We start from the raw sequence: 15,416 nt of genomic DNA, 5'->3' as shown, positions 1-15,416 counted from the left end.
TAAGTCTATATGACTAAAGTGTGAAGTCCCTTAAATGCATGAATGTGTCCTAAATGACTTTAAAGAAGAATGTTGACTTATTGTCTAAATGATTTGTTGAATGAATAGCTTATGTTAATGAAGTGAGTTACTTGGTATGTTACCTTGAAGCATGATGGTTCTTGTCTATAGTAGCCTTGAGGAACACTTAGGTGTGTATGAAGAGGTTGTATGGGCGGCCATTTCATGTCTCACTCAGGTGTGTCTTAGGGTAACTTTAGATAAGGGTCCTTGGATGATGAAATGAGTTACGTGGTGAAAATGTTGAGTATGTCTATAATGTTGTTAATGTCTTATATGTTGGTTATGTTCTATAATATGTCTAATATGTCAATGTTCATGAAGTTTTACTAAAATGGCATAAGGCATGACTTTCAACCAAATGTCCTCTTTAGCATGTTTTTGCATGGTTTCCATACTTAGTACTTAGTTGTGCTAACCCCTTTCTTTCCTTTTGACTAAAGTGTAGGGATTTGGAGATGTTGATATTCCATGGTTGATGGATAGGTTTCTAAGATGTTTGAAGATGAAGACTTGGTGAGTCCTCATAGATTCGAGGACAATAACCAACATGTTCCTTTTTGTCTTGTAGTTTTGTTATAGTTTTGAGTGGGCTTAGTCCCAATGTTGTATTCAAGTATTAGATGGTTTTGAGACATCTTGGATAAAGTCTAGAAAGTCTTCCGCTTGCTATTTAATGAAAGTATCTTCGTGTGTGAAGAAAGTTTTTAATTTTTTTTTTTTAAGTATCATATGCAATGAATGATCCATGAGGCTTGTATTTGACCTCTTCGAGGTCGAATACGCCGGTTACGACTAGGGGGTGCTCTCGGGTCGTGACAAGTTAGCCCTTTTGAGCCTGTAGCCTTTTGTTGGTAGCCATATTTTACCCTTGACTATTTTGTTGAATTCCTAGTTTTTGCACCTTGCTTCCCTGAGCATTATATCATAGACTTATTCCAATTATCAATTCGGTAAAAAAAAAAAAGGGATGGTTGTAAAGGTAATCAATGATAGCTACAAAGTGTTTAAAAGCCCTCTTTGAAAAAATGTAACATAAAAAAAAAAAAGTTACCTTGATGATGGCCCTGGTCCTTCCAAGGACATCGTGCACCTTAACGCATGTAAAAGACGTAAGTTGAGGGTGGCTATTATGAAGGAAAACTACAAAAAAAAAAGAAAAAAAAAAGAAGCATTCTTGAGATGAGAATTACTTGTGAAATGGTTGTTGAAGAGAGGACTGAAAATAAAGAGAAGAAATTAATGGGTGATGAAGTTTAAAATTGCAAAGTGCTTAAGGAAGTGTAAGTCACTATTATATAGTTTTCCTATCCGTTCCCTAGCCTACATTACAACTCGTTAAAGTCCTATTTGATTCTATTCAAGCATGCTTAATTAGTGGAGATGTACATAATGAGCAAGCATATGGTTCTTTGTGCATACATGTGAATTTTCATTGTGAGTGTGAGAGTGTTCTTTGATGCGAAGTCCTTAATTTATATTTAATATTTTGATTTGAGTGTGTGGACTATTTCTTCTTGTGAGGGCACTTGTTTCAAAGATAGATTGGTGATTTTATTAACTTTCTTTGATGAGAGTAAGTGAGCAAGCTTAAAATTTGATGAGTTCAAAGTCCTTCCTTAATGTTAGGAGGTTAGAAGTTTGTTGTTTATTTGGATGTCTTGCATAATGATTGAGAAGTCTACTTGATGTTTTGAAATTGGTATATGGCCTAATTATTTGTATTAACCAAAGTGATGACATTGCTAGTATGATTTTTTTTTAGATGACTTTTAATGTTTGCTCGAGGACGAACAAAAGTTTAAGTGTGGGGTGTTGATGTGAGGCTAAAAATACATATTTTTAATCATTATTTGCCTCATATTTATTATTTATATTTGTCCTTTTTGAGCATTAATTTTATAAATTGTGCTAAATAGTGTATTTTATTTGTAGGAGTAAATTGACGTAAAGTTGAAGAAGTTTGGAATTAAAACGAATTAAAGATGGAAGGTTGAAGAAGAAAATCAAACAGACAGCTTAATGGATTAAATTTATTAAAATAATATATTTCTGTATATGGTGCAAAGAAGGACTTTCCAATTCAATTTGAATTTGGCTCACTGCTGCCACGTGCCTATAACTAACTGTCCCTCTGCCGCCAACAATTTGAAGAAATCCAGCGAGCAATTGGAAACCCAATTTAATTGGGTTTTGTTTTCCTAATTTGTCTTGAACTTCATTATTTTATTTAGGGTTTCTATGTCTATAAATAGGGCATGAAAAATTATTCTTTAGGGGAGCCAAGAACCAAGATACAAGACATAATATAAATTTTCTTCTAGCTTAGGAACTTTGGAAGAGCCGCCGTGGAGGCCGGAGAATTGTGGTTTATTCTTTCTTCTCCTTTATTATTTATTTGTATTCGTGATTAATAAAAGATAGTTTAGCTATTGTTCTTAACTTTTTATGATTAACACAAGCATATTTATTTTAATAAATTTTGATTGTGTTTTTGAGATAATGAGTAGCTAACTTTCATAACTAGGGTTGTGGGAACCATGAGCGATTAACAAAGTATGAATAGTAAATAAGCAATTCTTGACTAGTATTTTGCATGCATTGATAATTCTTTCGTTTAGAAGTCTTTTTAACGGTGGCCAACGTTAGAACTCGCCTTGTTACTACTTGCCGGACCAAGGAGGTAATTAACAAGAAAAGAATTATCAACATAGATTTAGTGTGATACTATCTAATAGGCTAGTGTCGATTGGTGCGAAGTAATAACTAAGCCAAACATCGATTATGATGTCTAATATAAGGTAAAGGTAAGGGTTAGTAAATTATACACACGTAGCCGGACCAAGGTGCGGGGTGAAATTCTCTAGATGCCGGACCAAGGATTTAGAGATACCTAACTTATCACTTTGCATATAATACACTAGAAAAGGATTACTATTATTAGGATTACTGCGTTATGAGCTTATGGGGAACACATTCCTAGTTACTTTTAATAATCTGAATATAAATAAATACTTAGTTCAAAGCTATCTTTTTATTATTTTTATTTTATTTTATTTCAATTTAAATCCCCCAATTTTATAACGACTATCGAGTTAAATATTTACTATTGACAATATTCTTCCATATTCTCTGTGGGATTGACCCCGACTCATAGTTGGGTAAATATATTGCATACGATCGTTTATATTTCTTTTCAAGAAGTATATTTGAACGTTATCAATGCATCTTTATAGCTAATAATATCTCTTAAAGTTTTATCCAAAGCTTCAAAACAATATTTATGCATCATAGGAGCCTCATCCCAAACAATCAAATTTGCCTTGACTATCAAATTTGCTAAAGGAGTACCTTGTTTTATATTACATGTTGAATCTTCATATATATTCAGAGGGATAACAAATCTTGAATGTGATGTTCTACCACCAGGCAACAATAGAGATGCAATCCCGCTAGAAGCTACTGTCAAAACAATATCTCCTTTAGATCGTATAGCTGCTGATAGTGTCCTCCAAATAAAAGTTTTTCCTGTACCTCCAAAGCCGTATAAAAAGAAAAATCCACCACTATTTGTAATAACTGCTGAGATAATCTTTTTGTAAACTGCTTTTTGTTCATTAATTAAATTTTCTAGTAATTCTTGATGTTCATCAGTTAAAGCACCTTTATTGTAACGCATTTCATCTCGAATTAATCTGTTGCTATAATCGACATCATCCTCATTATAGACATGTAATGGCATTGTTGAAACAAAGTAATTTGTTTAAACAAAGCAAAGGTTAGGGAAAGTAATCTATAAAAATTACCTTCATTGTATAGTTTTCCACTACCAAACTCATCTGCTGCCAACATATCTACATCTTCATTTTCATCATGAGTTAGATGATTTGATATTCTGTTATCTGTTACAAATAATATAGAATTTGAATATATTGCAGATACTTATTGAATATTGTTATGTTCTTTTAGTGATATACCTTTGAAAAATGCCATTTTCCGTTGTTAACATAGGTGAGTATACATTATAATCCATAAATATATACTTACCCTTAGACTTTCTTGAATGTAGATGAACTAATTTGCAGATATTACAATAAAAAATAGACATTATCTTGTTTTATGTATAAGAATAGTAATATTTAATATGTATAAATCATGAAATTATATAGTATTTCTTTTAAATCTGAAGTAGATAAGAACGTATACTATAGTTAAAAAACATATGAAAAAATATATTTTTAAACAAACAAATACCTGTATAATACCTATTTGGAATATTGAAAGTAGATGAATAAGTATGCTCATCCACTAAAAACTCTTGCCCTTTTAACAACTGCGTATTTGAAGAGCTAGTGCTTGCCAAATCTACCCAAATAATAATAATAATAATTAATAGTTAGTTAAAATAAATAATGAAGAAAGTTTACGATGAATTCACACAATGCTAGGTAATATATGAATTACATTTTATGGAATGTCAATAAACAAAAAGTTTAAGATTTAAGAGTATTATTTATTAAACAATATGAATTATATCAGCGTGTATATTACAGTTATTTGACATGTTAGTAGAAGACATGTACAATATTGAGCAATAAAAATAGAGATAGGAGATCAAACCATTGACATCTGATGAGTATCTTCCACGTTTTTTATTCTGTCGTAAGCTAAATCTTTGTTTTCTTGCTAATTTCTTCTGATCTGTCATGACTTTGTTATGAGTTATTGAACTTGAAATCTAATTATATGGTGAATCACCATGAATAAATGCAGTTGACCAAATAGCAGTTATTTTAAAATCCAGATTAGTGCATTTAGTTAAATAACTGTTAATTTAAAAAAATATTAATTATATTATCATTATGATATTGTGAATTATTAGACAACAAATATTTCGGAGTATAGCAGTTTAAGATTATAACTGTTTTTTTATTGGTTGTGATTTTGAATAGATTAAGGACCTCAAAGAGAAATAAATCGATTTATAGTTATGCTGAAACTTTTTAACAGGTTTAACTTTATAATAACTTGGGAAAATATAATCTTCACTTGTAACAATTACTAAGAAGATTAATATTTGTTTAATCTCTCTCTCAATGTTTTTGATATGTATTTACCATATCATTCATAAGAGATAGAAGTAGTTGAATGTTGCAACATATGTGATCCTAGTAAAAATTATGTGAATCAATAATTTATTTGATATTGATTTTATTTATGTTAGATCTAAATATGCATTTGTTTTTAAGGAGCTGTCCCAAACTATAGGCATTATGTGAAGGGTAACAAAATATACATTGATCAGATGAAGGGTAACAAAATATACACAGAGGTAATGAGAGCAATATTTGTCATTGCTTTGGATCAAATTCCTCATTACAATTTATTTGTGCTTTGAAATTTTCATCTATTCAATGCTAAGTTCCTTCTTATAATTGTATATATGAGTTACTATTAAGTAACATCTATTGTATGACGTGTTATAAAAAGTGCACCAAATGCAATAGATATTGCATAAAATATATAAAGATCATGCAGAGGATTTGATAGGAATGTCTATGAACATGTTTGAATATTTGATGAGTTAGTTTATCTGATAATTATATATGAAATAAGATACTGACACCAACACTTGAGACAAAACTTATTATAACTATGTGTAGGATGTTGCCTTTCTTTTCATCAGGTTGTAGTTTGCTTCCTTTTAGGTTCTTGACCCTCCCTCTAAATAATATAATCAAGAAAAAATATATTTAAGATAATATTTTACAGAATGTTATGTTTTGGTATGTAAAATACTCTATTTTTATAGCATATGTGTTATTGAAGATTTATTATATATGATTTATCTATTTTTGAATTAGTTCACGAAGTTTGTGCACATTGATACAATTGTCAGTGTGTTGTTTAGTGTGAATTTGGTGCAATTTCGGGGTCAGTTTACGCTGTTTTTATCGTGCAGTTTTTGGTGCAGTTCCAATGTTTTTCTGGTGGTTTTTTGGGTGCAATTCTAATGTTATTTTAGAGATGATTCTGATGCTGTTGTTTTGGTTTAATTCCAATGATGTTTTAATATTTTTATTATGAAAATTTAGTGCAGCTTTGGATGTTTTCTGCTGTTGTTTTGGTGCAACTTTGGGTCTGTAGCATTGTGAATATAAATGAAGATTCAACATGTTATATAAAGCAAGGCACTCCTTCAACAAATTTGATAGAATTATTATAAATCATTGTTCATTATGACTACCTTTGAACATATATATTGGAAGAATGAAGATGAATTGCTTGGAGCTTTAGAATATCTAATTCCTATTCTGAATATATCAGCTCAGAAATTGATGTGAATCCACCATATTGTTCACCAAAGTGTTGCATGTTTTTTAACATATGGGAATAAGGTATGTCTCTTAAATTGCACTAACGTATTTGTAGAAATCAGCTAATAGTGTGTTGTTTAGATTTTGTATGCAGTAAAGTTAACTTTAATGATCCTTCTGTTACTAATGAATGTTAAACTATAAGTCAGAGAATATAAAATACACATTAAGACAACATGTAGAAGATTAACAACATAAATTTAAAAACAACCCCACAAACACACACATATATAGAGAGAGAGAGATAATGATAGATAGATATTGATTGAGAGAGAGATATATATAAATAAAGAAGACAACTTAATAGCTTGGATTTATATAATAAACCACATAGATCATCCAACTACCTTATTAAAACATAAATATTAAAATAATAAACTAAAATTAAAACATAATCTTCCAATAACTTTTCAAATTTGGAAGATAGCTTTAGGTATTATTTTCCTTCTTAATCACTTTGCGAATTTTGTTGCTGGGTTGTTTGACATTCAAATCATCTTTAATTTCATGCCTTGTAGATTTTCCAGCAGCTTTGCTACTCTTGGTAGATATCTTTGTAGTTAAATCAATCACATCTTCAGTAATTAGTGTACCACACTCTGAAATGCTGCTCTTGATTGGAGTCTAAAATTAAAGTAACATAAAGATTATAAGTACTTCAAGTGTTTTCAATCTGATTAGTAATATAGAAGATGTAACTTTTCTAAAGTTAGAATACCTCAAAGAGTTTATCTTCATCATAGCTTTGCTCACACTCAAAAAGTGATTTCTCTTTGAACATTATAAACATAATTAACAATTTATACAAAATTTAAAAATTTGTATGTATAATGTAAACAAATATGTAAGTGTTTAAACACTTACATTAAGACTGTCCTAAAGATCACGATGACAAAATTCCTTTAAAAGAGTATCATCATCGGTGAAATTAACAATTTTATAGACATTATCTTTTCTGTTAATGTTTGAGTCCTTGATCAAACTCTTAAACATAAATTTCTTCTCCATTAAATCACCAAGCTCGGTTGGATAAGAACTTTTGTCATCTTCAAGTAATCCTTCTTTCAACTCTTTTGCAGTTTTACCAAGTAGTTGATAGTCTCTTTATTCCAAAGCAATATTGAAATAAATGCAGTGCCATCCATAACAGACAGTTGTAGCCTATATCTAAATAGCATAATATTTTGTGTTATATAATCTATATAAAAATAATTTTAAATAGTTTGATTTTTTATACAAACCTATGAATAACAGATTTAACTTCAGAATTGCATTTTTTACAATAATATTTGGTTCCCTCTGTATCAACCTTTGTAATACAATTGTTGCAAGCCAAGTATGACCATCCATGGTCAAGTTCCAAACAGACGATTCTTGCAGCAATCCAAAAGGAAGATTCCTTTGAATTAAAAATTAAAATAACATAACAATAACAATTAAGTTAAATAGACCAATTATACATTAAATATGTAAATATATAGTGAGAAAATTTAAAATAGATTAGTAGACTCACCTCATAGCATTGAATCAAATAAGAAAGATATGTAAAAGATACAACACTTTTAGACAACTCATCAATAATAGAATGATGTTTTTGAGAACTTGTCTGGGAGAGCCTCTCACATTTATAATCACACGATGAAATCAATCTGCAAAAAAATTCATAACATATAGTTTTGATATAATTTAGAATTATTATTAAACAAAAGAAGAATTAACTACATTGCAAATGTTGAGAAACATGCCTAAGCAAACTAAATAATTTTCTAACCTGTATTTGAATTCAGTAGGCTGAGGAAGATTAGGATTAATCCAGATTTTGGTTTGATACCAACAACTACGTACTGAGTAATATTCTGATGATTGATATTAAACAATGTCAAAAAATTATACTAATTAAATTTGTATTTTATATACAATTGCTGCAATTACAATGTTTAAACCTCTAAATTTGTGAGCCTTCATTAATTGACAAACCACAATCAAAGGTTCATCTGCAGATCCTGTCAAGTGTGGTTGTATTTGGTCCGCAAGTTCACCCCATAATGTTGTTGACAGTCTATTTTTACTGTATGAATGGAATTTAATTACATTTTAATATATATAAAAAAATATATTTATATATAAAAGGATAAAATGAATTTAAAATAATTACTTATCATCTTCTAGAACAATATTGATGAAATAACTATTGTTATCTCCTTGCTTTAGCTGTTAAATTGGTTGATATGGAGCAAACATGTCCAACAACATCTGCAAATAAAATACATTATTAATATATTGTAAATTTAAAATCTAATGAATGGAATAGCATATCATTATTACCCAAAAGCTCAGTCTCATCAACATTGTGATGAATTGTCAATTTGACAAAGGTGCGGATATTGAATATATCTATATGAAAAGAAGGATCTTGAATTTCCTTAACATTTGTAGTCACAGTGAAGTTAAGCTTGTGTTTGTGTGTTGTTGTCTTAAATTTCATGATGTTTGGGGCAATCACAAAGTAATTCATCCGAAAAACAACAAGTTCATATAGAATTTCTCTGAAATGCTTAATTACTGTCTTTCCAAGTGATGCATGAATACGATCACCTTGTAATAAAACAAAATATTGTTTTATGATAATTGTTTTCAAGTATATAAAAACTATTTGTATGAGTGGTACATTTTCATCCAGTAACATCTCCAAAGAGTAAGGTATTTCTGGTTTGAATTTATCAGGAACTATCCACAATAGAATAACACAAACTTTTAAGTTCCAGTGCATTGATTTAGATGTAATTTCTGAGATTGTGTGAAAGTGCAAACCCATCTATATTACTAAATATCGCTAAACAATCGACGAACAATGTAAAGGTATGTAAAGTTATTACTGAAAGATGTCTATATATAGTAGGGAAATTTATAGATGCAGTAAATAATTGTAGTTTAAGTTTCCTTGTTTATTGGATGGTTATTGAGAAGTTATAAAACTGCTTGTATTTATCTGTTAAAATATATTTATTTATTGTTTGGTATAAATTATTATAAATACAAAATAATGATATATTAAGCTTTTGTAATTAAAATTATGTATCTTCTGATTTTGAGGCTGCCTCGATCCAGTTAACCATGATAGTTGAGTTATTTAAGTTTCATTGTGAAGCTCATCATGCGCTATTCTGGAAAATTTTCTTAAGTTTTGTCTCTCAGGTCAAGTAGGTGTTCAGAACAGCATTAAATTTGTACATTGGTGATTATGTTTATAATGTCTTATCGAATATTGCTTGGTATCTATCTTGGTTATGTGTTTTATAACATATGATGTCACAGTCGAATATTTTTGTATATATTAATTTAAAATTTAAGCTTTTGTAATTAAAATTAAGTATTTGTAGATAGATGATGTAATAGTTAAATAATAATTTGTAACTAATTATTTATAATTTTTTTTAAAAAATTGTTGTGTATTTTAAGCTTTTGTAATTAAAATTAAGTATTTGTAGATAGATGATGTAATAGTTAAATAATAATTTGTAACTAATTATTTATAAAAAAAATTTAAAATTGTTGTGTAACTACCGCAGAATCTATCAACTTGTTTTGTAATTAATTATTATTTTTTTTTAAAAAAAACTGTTGTGTAACTACCGCAAAATCTATCAACTTGTAATTATTTAAATAATTATTTATTACTGATTATTTAAAATGATTTAAAATTTAAAATTCTAAAAAATTGTGGTAATGACATGTGTCATTTTTTCTTCTCCTTTTATATATAGATAGATTATTATTATTATTATTGTCACGACCCGATCCCTCGAGTTATGATGACACCTACTATACCCACCAATAGGTAAGTAGACCTGTACCCAGAATGACAAGTACTAGATAGAAGGATAGAACTACATGAAAAATAACACTAGTAATAAGAAAAGACAGAAACAGAAGAAAAAATGAAAAAAAATAAATACAATAGATATTGTCCCAGAACCTGGAAGTCACGAGTACAGAGTTGTTTAACAAGATACATACAATTCCCAATTGTGGACCACAACAAGTCATCTCAACGGCAAAAGACATGCTAACATATGAACAAAAGGAGACACGTTGGTCTAGGATACATAGTGTTCACCCTCATCATCGATATCCACAAGCTGCAAAAGATTGCACGAACTATTGCCACCTAATTTTGGCCTAACATTTTCATATTTCGTAATTTTAAAGTTTTAATTATTCAATACTTCAAAATACATTTTTATAATTTTAAATAAGTTTATCCATATTTATCCTTATTTCTTAAAATTTCAGGAATTTTTATAAGTTAATTTTAGTTACAATTTTTTTGTCACAATCAATTGAATAGGTTGTGAATATTGTGTCTTTGATTAAATCATTATTTTATGTTAAATTACATTTTTGACATGCCATTCATTTTATTTGTTACGCTTGTTAATAATCATTTTATTTGCTACTTTTATTAATATTCATTTTTGTATTTCTAGCGCAGTTTAGAAATACATTCAAATATAGATAAGATTGCATACACATATTTTTTTTATTAACGGGTGGTTGTAGCCCACACCACAGTTTTAAGATGATGGTATTGTACTAAGTCGATTTTGAATTTTCTATTTAAACAATTTCTTAGTCATTAAGTTAGGGTGGTGGATAAAATTTTAGATAAGGGGTGTAATTTTCAGATGTTTTAGTGTTTTAAGAATTTCCTTTATTGTTCATTATTTTTTCCGGTGACAAACTCGTCGGAGTTCCGCCAAAATCCGCCGACCGCCACCCAAAAAAACCCCATTGCCCATATTGCAAACGAATCCAAGCTCTGACGACATCGCAAACACCCAACAATAACACCAGCTTCCATCGACCCTTCATCTCTCAGCTTCGCTGCTCATGTGATGAGCTTCAATGCTCAGGCGAAGAGCTTCTAGATTCTAAGTTTTGGGTCGTGGATCGCCCATATGGACCTATCTGACTCAATCCAATTTTGCCTAACCCAATTCGATTTTGTCCTATCTGATTTAATTAATTAATTAAATAGATAATCCTTTTTAAAGGCTCCTAGTGGAGTAACTTTTTTTCAAACGTGGGAACGTAAAAGAGAAGAGGGGAAGAACGTGAGAAAGGTAAAAACAAAAGATCAGTAAAGAAATAGAAAATAAATTTTCTTACACATATCAATCTACACACTAAGACACTCTTAATTTGTGAACAAAAATAATCCTGGTTTCCTTGTGATTAAAAGAGAGATCTGGAGCAATTCGTTTCGACAACAATATCAACAACAAATATTTCCGCTGCAAGTTATAAGGTACACATCTTGTTGTTATTGTGCCCTTAAAATTTCTTCATGGATATTAGAGTCATCGTTAATTTATTCCATAATTCGTTGTTTCCATGTGTATTCACTGTGTTGTTGAAAAGAAATAAACTGTGACTTGTTTTTTCTTGAAAATCAGTGAAAAGAAAAATTTGGAAGGAGTTAAGTTTTTTTTAATGTGGATTAATTATATGTTAAATAGGATTCTGAATTTCCAAATCCTATTTGTTTTTGATTCATATTGTAGATAGGGTTTCTTGTTATACAAATAAAGAAATTATGTCAATTTTTTTTTAATCTGCTTCTAGTTATAAGTGATATGGAAATTGGTTGTACTGTATTTTAGGTCGAAGCTTATTTTCTCATGATTTTCTCGTTCGCAGCTTTCTGAAAATATATTATAATGAAAAAACAAATTTAAAACGAGTGAGATATAAATTTTTGAAAGTTGGTTGCTTTTCACTGTTTTTCCTAAAAACTGCTTCTGTTGGTTGCAATCTGGAAATAGGGAATACAATTTTTTAAGTCAAAGCTTTATTTTCCTTGATTTGTTCATTCTTAGCTTTCCGAAAATATATTATAATGAAAAAATGAATTTAAAACGAGCGAGATATGCATTTTTTAAATTGAGCTAAAAAAAATACCAAAAACGTTTTTTTAAGATTATTTTTCTTGGGATGAGGTTTGTGTCCTTTTAGGATTAACATTTCTTGGAAAAGGAATTTGTGTCGTTTTAGGGTATTTTTTTATATAATATATCCTAAAAGGAATTTGTTGTTATGAAGATGAGGAAATTAACTAGGGTATACGTGTTCACCACAAGCTCTTAACTCAGTAATCCTAGTAATCATGTCCTAGTGTATTACATGCAAAGTGATAAGTTAGGTATCTCTAAATCATTCGTCCGGCATCTAGAGAATTTCACTCCGCACCTTGGTCCGGCTACGTGTGTATAATTTACTAACTCTGACCTTTACCTCATATTAGACATCATAATCGATGTTTGGCTTAGTTATTACTTCACATCAATCGACACTAGCCTATTAGATAGTATCACACAAAATCTATGTTGATAATTCTTTTCTTGTTGATTACCTCCTTGGTCCAACAAGTAGCAACAAGGCAAGTTCTAACGCGTGCACTCGTTAAAAAGACTTTTGAACGAAAGAATTATCAATGCATGCAAAACACTCTTCTAGAATTGCTTATTTACTATTCATACCTTGTTAATCGCTCATGGATCCCACCACCCTAGTTGTGGAGTTTAGTTACCCATAATCATATGAACACAATTCATTGCTTTAGATGAAAGAATTATGAACTTACGTAGTTGAGAAAAATAAACCCAGAAATTCAACTCAAATTTCAAACCAAATCTTCAAAACTAACCTTTGGAAATCAAGAATTGCTCGGGTAGAAAAATTAGTTCCCAAGTCACAAAGTAAAACAAAAGTAATAAAGTCTAACCCCCAAAAACGAGGTTTACATGCCCTATATTTAGAAAACAAGTCCTAAATTAAAAGGGAAACAAATTAAGGAAAATGTGTTCAGGCACGCGTCTTCATTCCACGAGACTGACTCACGGACCGTCAATGGATCTACGGTCCGTGAGTCCCTTCCGTCAGCCAGGACTTAGAAAATATTTCGGCCTCCAAAAATCAGTTTCTCTGAAGCAAACAACGGACTTGCAGTACAGACTGTAGGTCGATCTACGGTCCGTCAATCCCCTTCCGTAGCTCCATACTTCGAATCTTCAAAAATCAGGTACGGGAACCCTCACAGTATCAATCTACGGATCAACAGTATAGTCCGTAGATCAATCTATGGACCGTCAATGGCCACCGTGGTTCCACACTCTGTCAGATTTCCCTGATTTGCCTTCCATGCCTTGCCTGCTGATCTACGGTCATCACCTACGGAGCATCACTGGACCTACGATCCGTAGACCACCTCCGTAGGTGCCCTTTCTGCAGTTATTTCAGTTGTCCCTTTACTTTCGCGCCTAAACGTTTTTCCTGTAAAATATGATAAAAACACATAAAAAGCAATCCAAAAAGGCCCTAGACACACATATCTTGTAAGTGAAATGTATTAGAAATACAGTAAACTCACGGTATATCAACACCCTCAACTTAAATTCATTGTTTGTCCTCAAGTGACGCACTAAGACTCTAAACGACACTTGTATAGAAGCAAGCATTTCACACACAAGCAATCACATGGCTTTCTATCCTACTCTCTTTGTGGGTACAAAATTTGTTCTCTTAGACTCAATAAGCTAATTCATGCGGATCAAACCATGACAACGATTGACCAACCAACACACAACATACACTATTTCACTATCACCAAGGTACCAACTCTCCAACAATGTACTAAGTGCCCTTACTTCAAACAAAATCCCTTTTCTTTCGCACAATGACTTATGCATTTTAGTACAAGGATTCATTCAACACTCACACTCAGAAATAACTTCAAGTACAGTTAGTGCTCAGTACCATAGGCTTGCCCTTATTTTCACTGCTTAGACTCTCCAAACTAGACTCTAGGATCACTATAGGACTTTTTTAGCTTCTAACGTAGGCTCAACGTCAGCTGTGGTACATTTGGGTACTTCTTAGTGACTTTCTGCCCTCTTTGACATTACACTAGGCTTTCAACCTCTTTTTGCCTATTTTTGCCATCCTATCGTTTGACCTTTCTTTCCCTTGATTTTCTTCAACCACGGATGTGACTTTAGACTTTGTAGCTCTTTTAACTTTTATTTTATTTTTCTTTTAGCTTTCAACAAGTCACATCATTTCCTCTCTTTTTCAACATCAAACTCTTTTCATACCTATTTTTCTTTCGGTCTCCTCTGTCATAGCCACCCTCAACTTATGGATTTTCCATTGGTTGAGGTGTACAATACCCGATGTCGGGTCAGGGCCAAGATTGAAGTTACTGTTTACATTAGCTACCCTCAACTTAGGCTTTTGGCCTAGGTCGAGGTGCACATGTTCGAGGAGGGACCGGGGCCAACATAGTCGATTATAGGAAGGTGAGTTCGGGGTTTACAAAGAAATGGTATTATTTTAGGCTCAAAGTATTTGGATCAAATGGAGCATTTGTTTCATTTGGTTGGATCCTTCTTTTAGGCAATTTGCGGACTTATTAGAACAATGACCTATGATCACTTCCTAACCTCTAGATTGAATTGCCTTAGCAGGACTAACCGGGCAAGTTCTAGTTTTGCACAAAAACTGTTTGAATACTCAACTATTCTCACACACTCTTGGCACATAGTTTTATTATCAGATTATCAGATAACCAGTTCAAGTTTCAGCTTAAGTCATGCCATCGAGCTGGTTCATTATCATGTCATACAGAAACCAACACATTCAACTAATCGTAGCCTACAAATTCTAGCACACATCACAAAATCTGTAAGCCATCATGCTTCTTTCTATTTCATGCTTCTACACATATGATCCTAACACATTTCGGTTCAACATAAATTAAACAGTCTCTTAGGGAAAAAGAATACAGGCAAGAAAACCCCACGAGAGGATCTATGAGTTGGGTTACTCAGACTTCACCCTATCACTCACAATCCATTTACCCCACCCCCAACAAAAATAGATGTGACTGTCCCCAATGCATACAAAAGTAGAAAAAGAAAG

The 15,416-nt window shown here is 31.2% G+C and overlaps 1 long non-coding RNA gene across 3 annotated transcripts in view; it reads left to right on the top strand.

Annotated features, from left to right (window-relative positions):
* The window catches only part of LOC125861753 (uncharacterized), a 14,959-nt gene extending 8,302 nt beyond the window's left edge, over positions 1-6,657 (top strand). The window contains exons 3-4 of one of the 3 annotated variants that reach the window (XR_007445982.1): positions 5,310-5,392; positions 6,035-6,657. This is a non-coding gene — a long non-coding RNA (uncharacterized LOC125861753). Of the gene's footprint in view, positions 1-5,284; positions 5,393-6,034 lie in introns of all 3 variants that reach the window. The other 2 variants (XR_007445981.1, XR_007445983.1) reach the window with 2 other exon arrangements.
* The last annotated feature ends 8,759 nt before the right edge of the window (positions 6,658-15,416 follow it).

This window comes from Solanum stenotomum, chromosome 1 (genome assembly GCF_019186545.1).
Source record: "Solanum stenotomum isolate F172 chromosome 1, ASM1918654v1, whole genome shotgun sequence".
Classification (NCBI taxonomy): Eukaryota; Viridiplantae; Streptophyta; class Magnoliopsida; order Solanales; family Solanaceae; genus Solanum; species Solanum stenotomum.
Note: the sequence above shows the minus strand (reverse complement) of the source record. Positions and strands in the feature narration are given on the sequence as shown.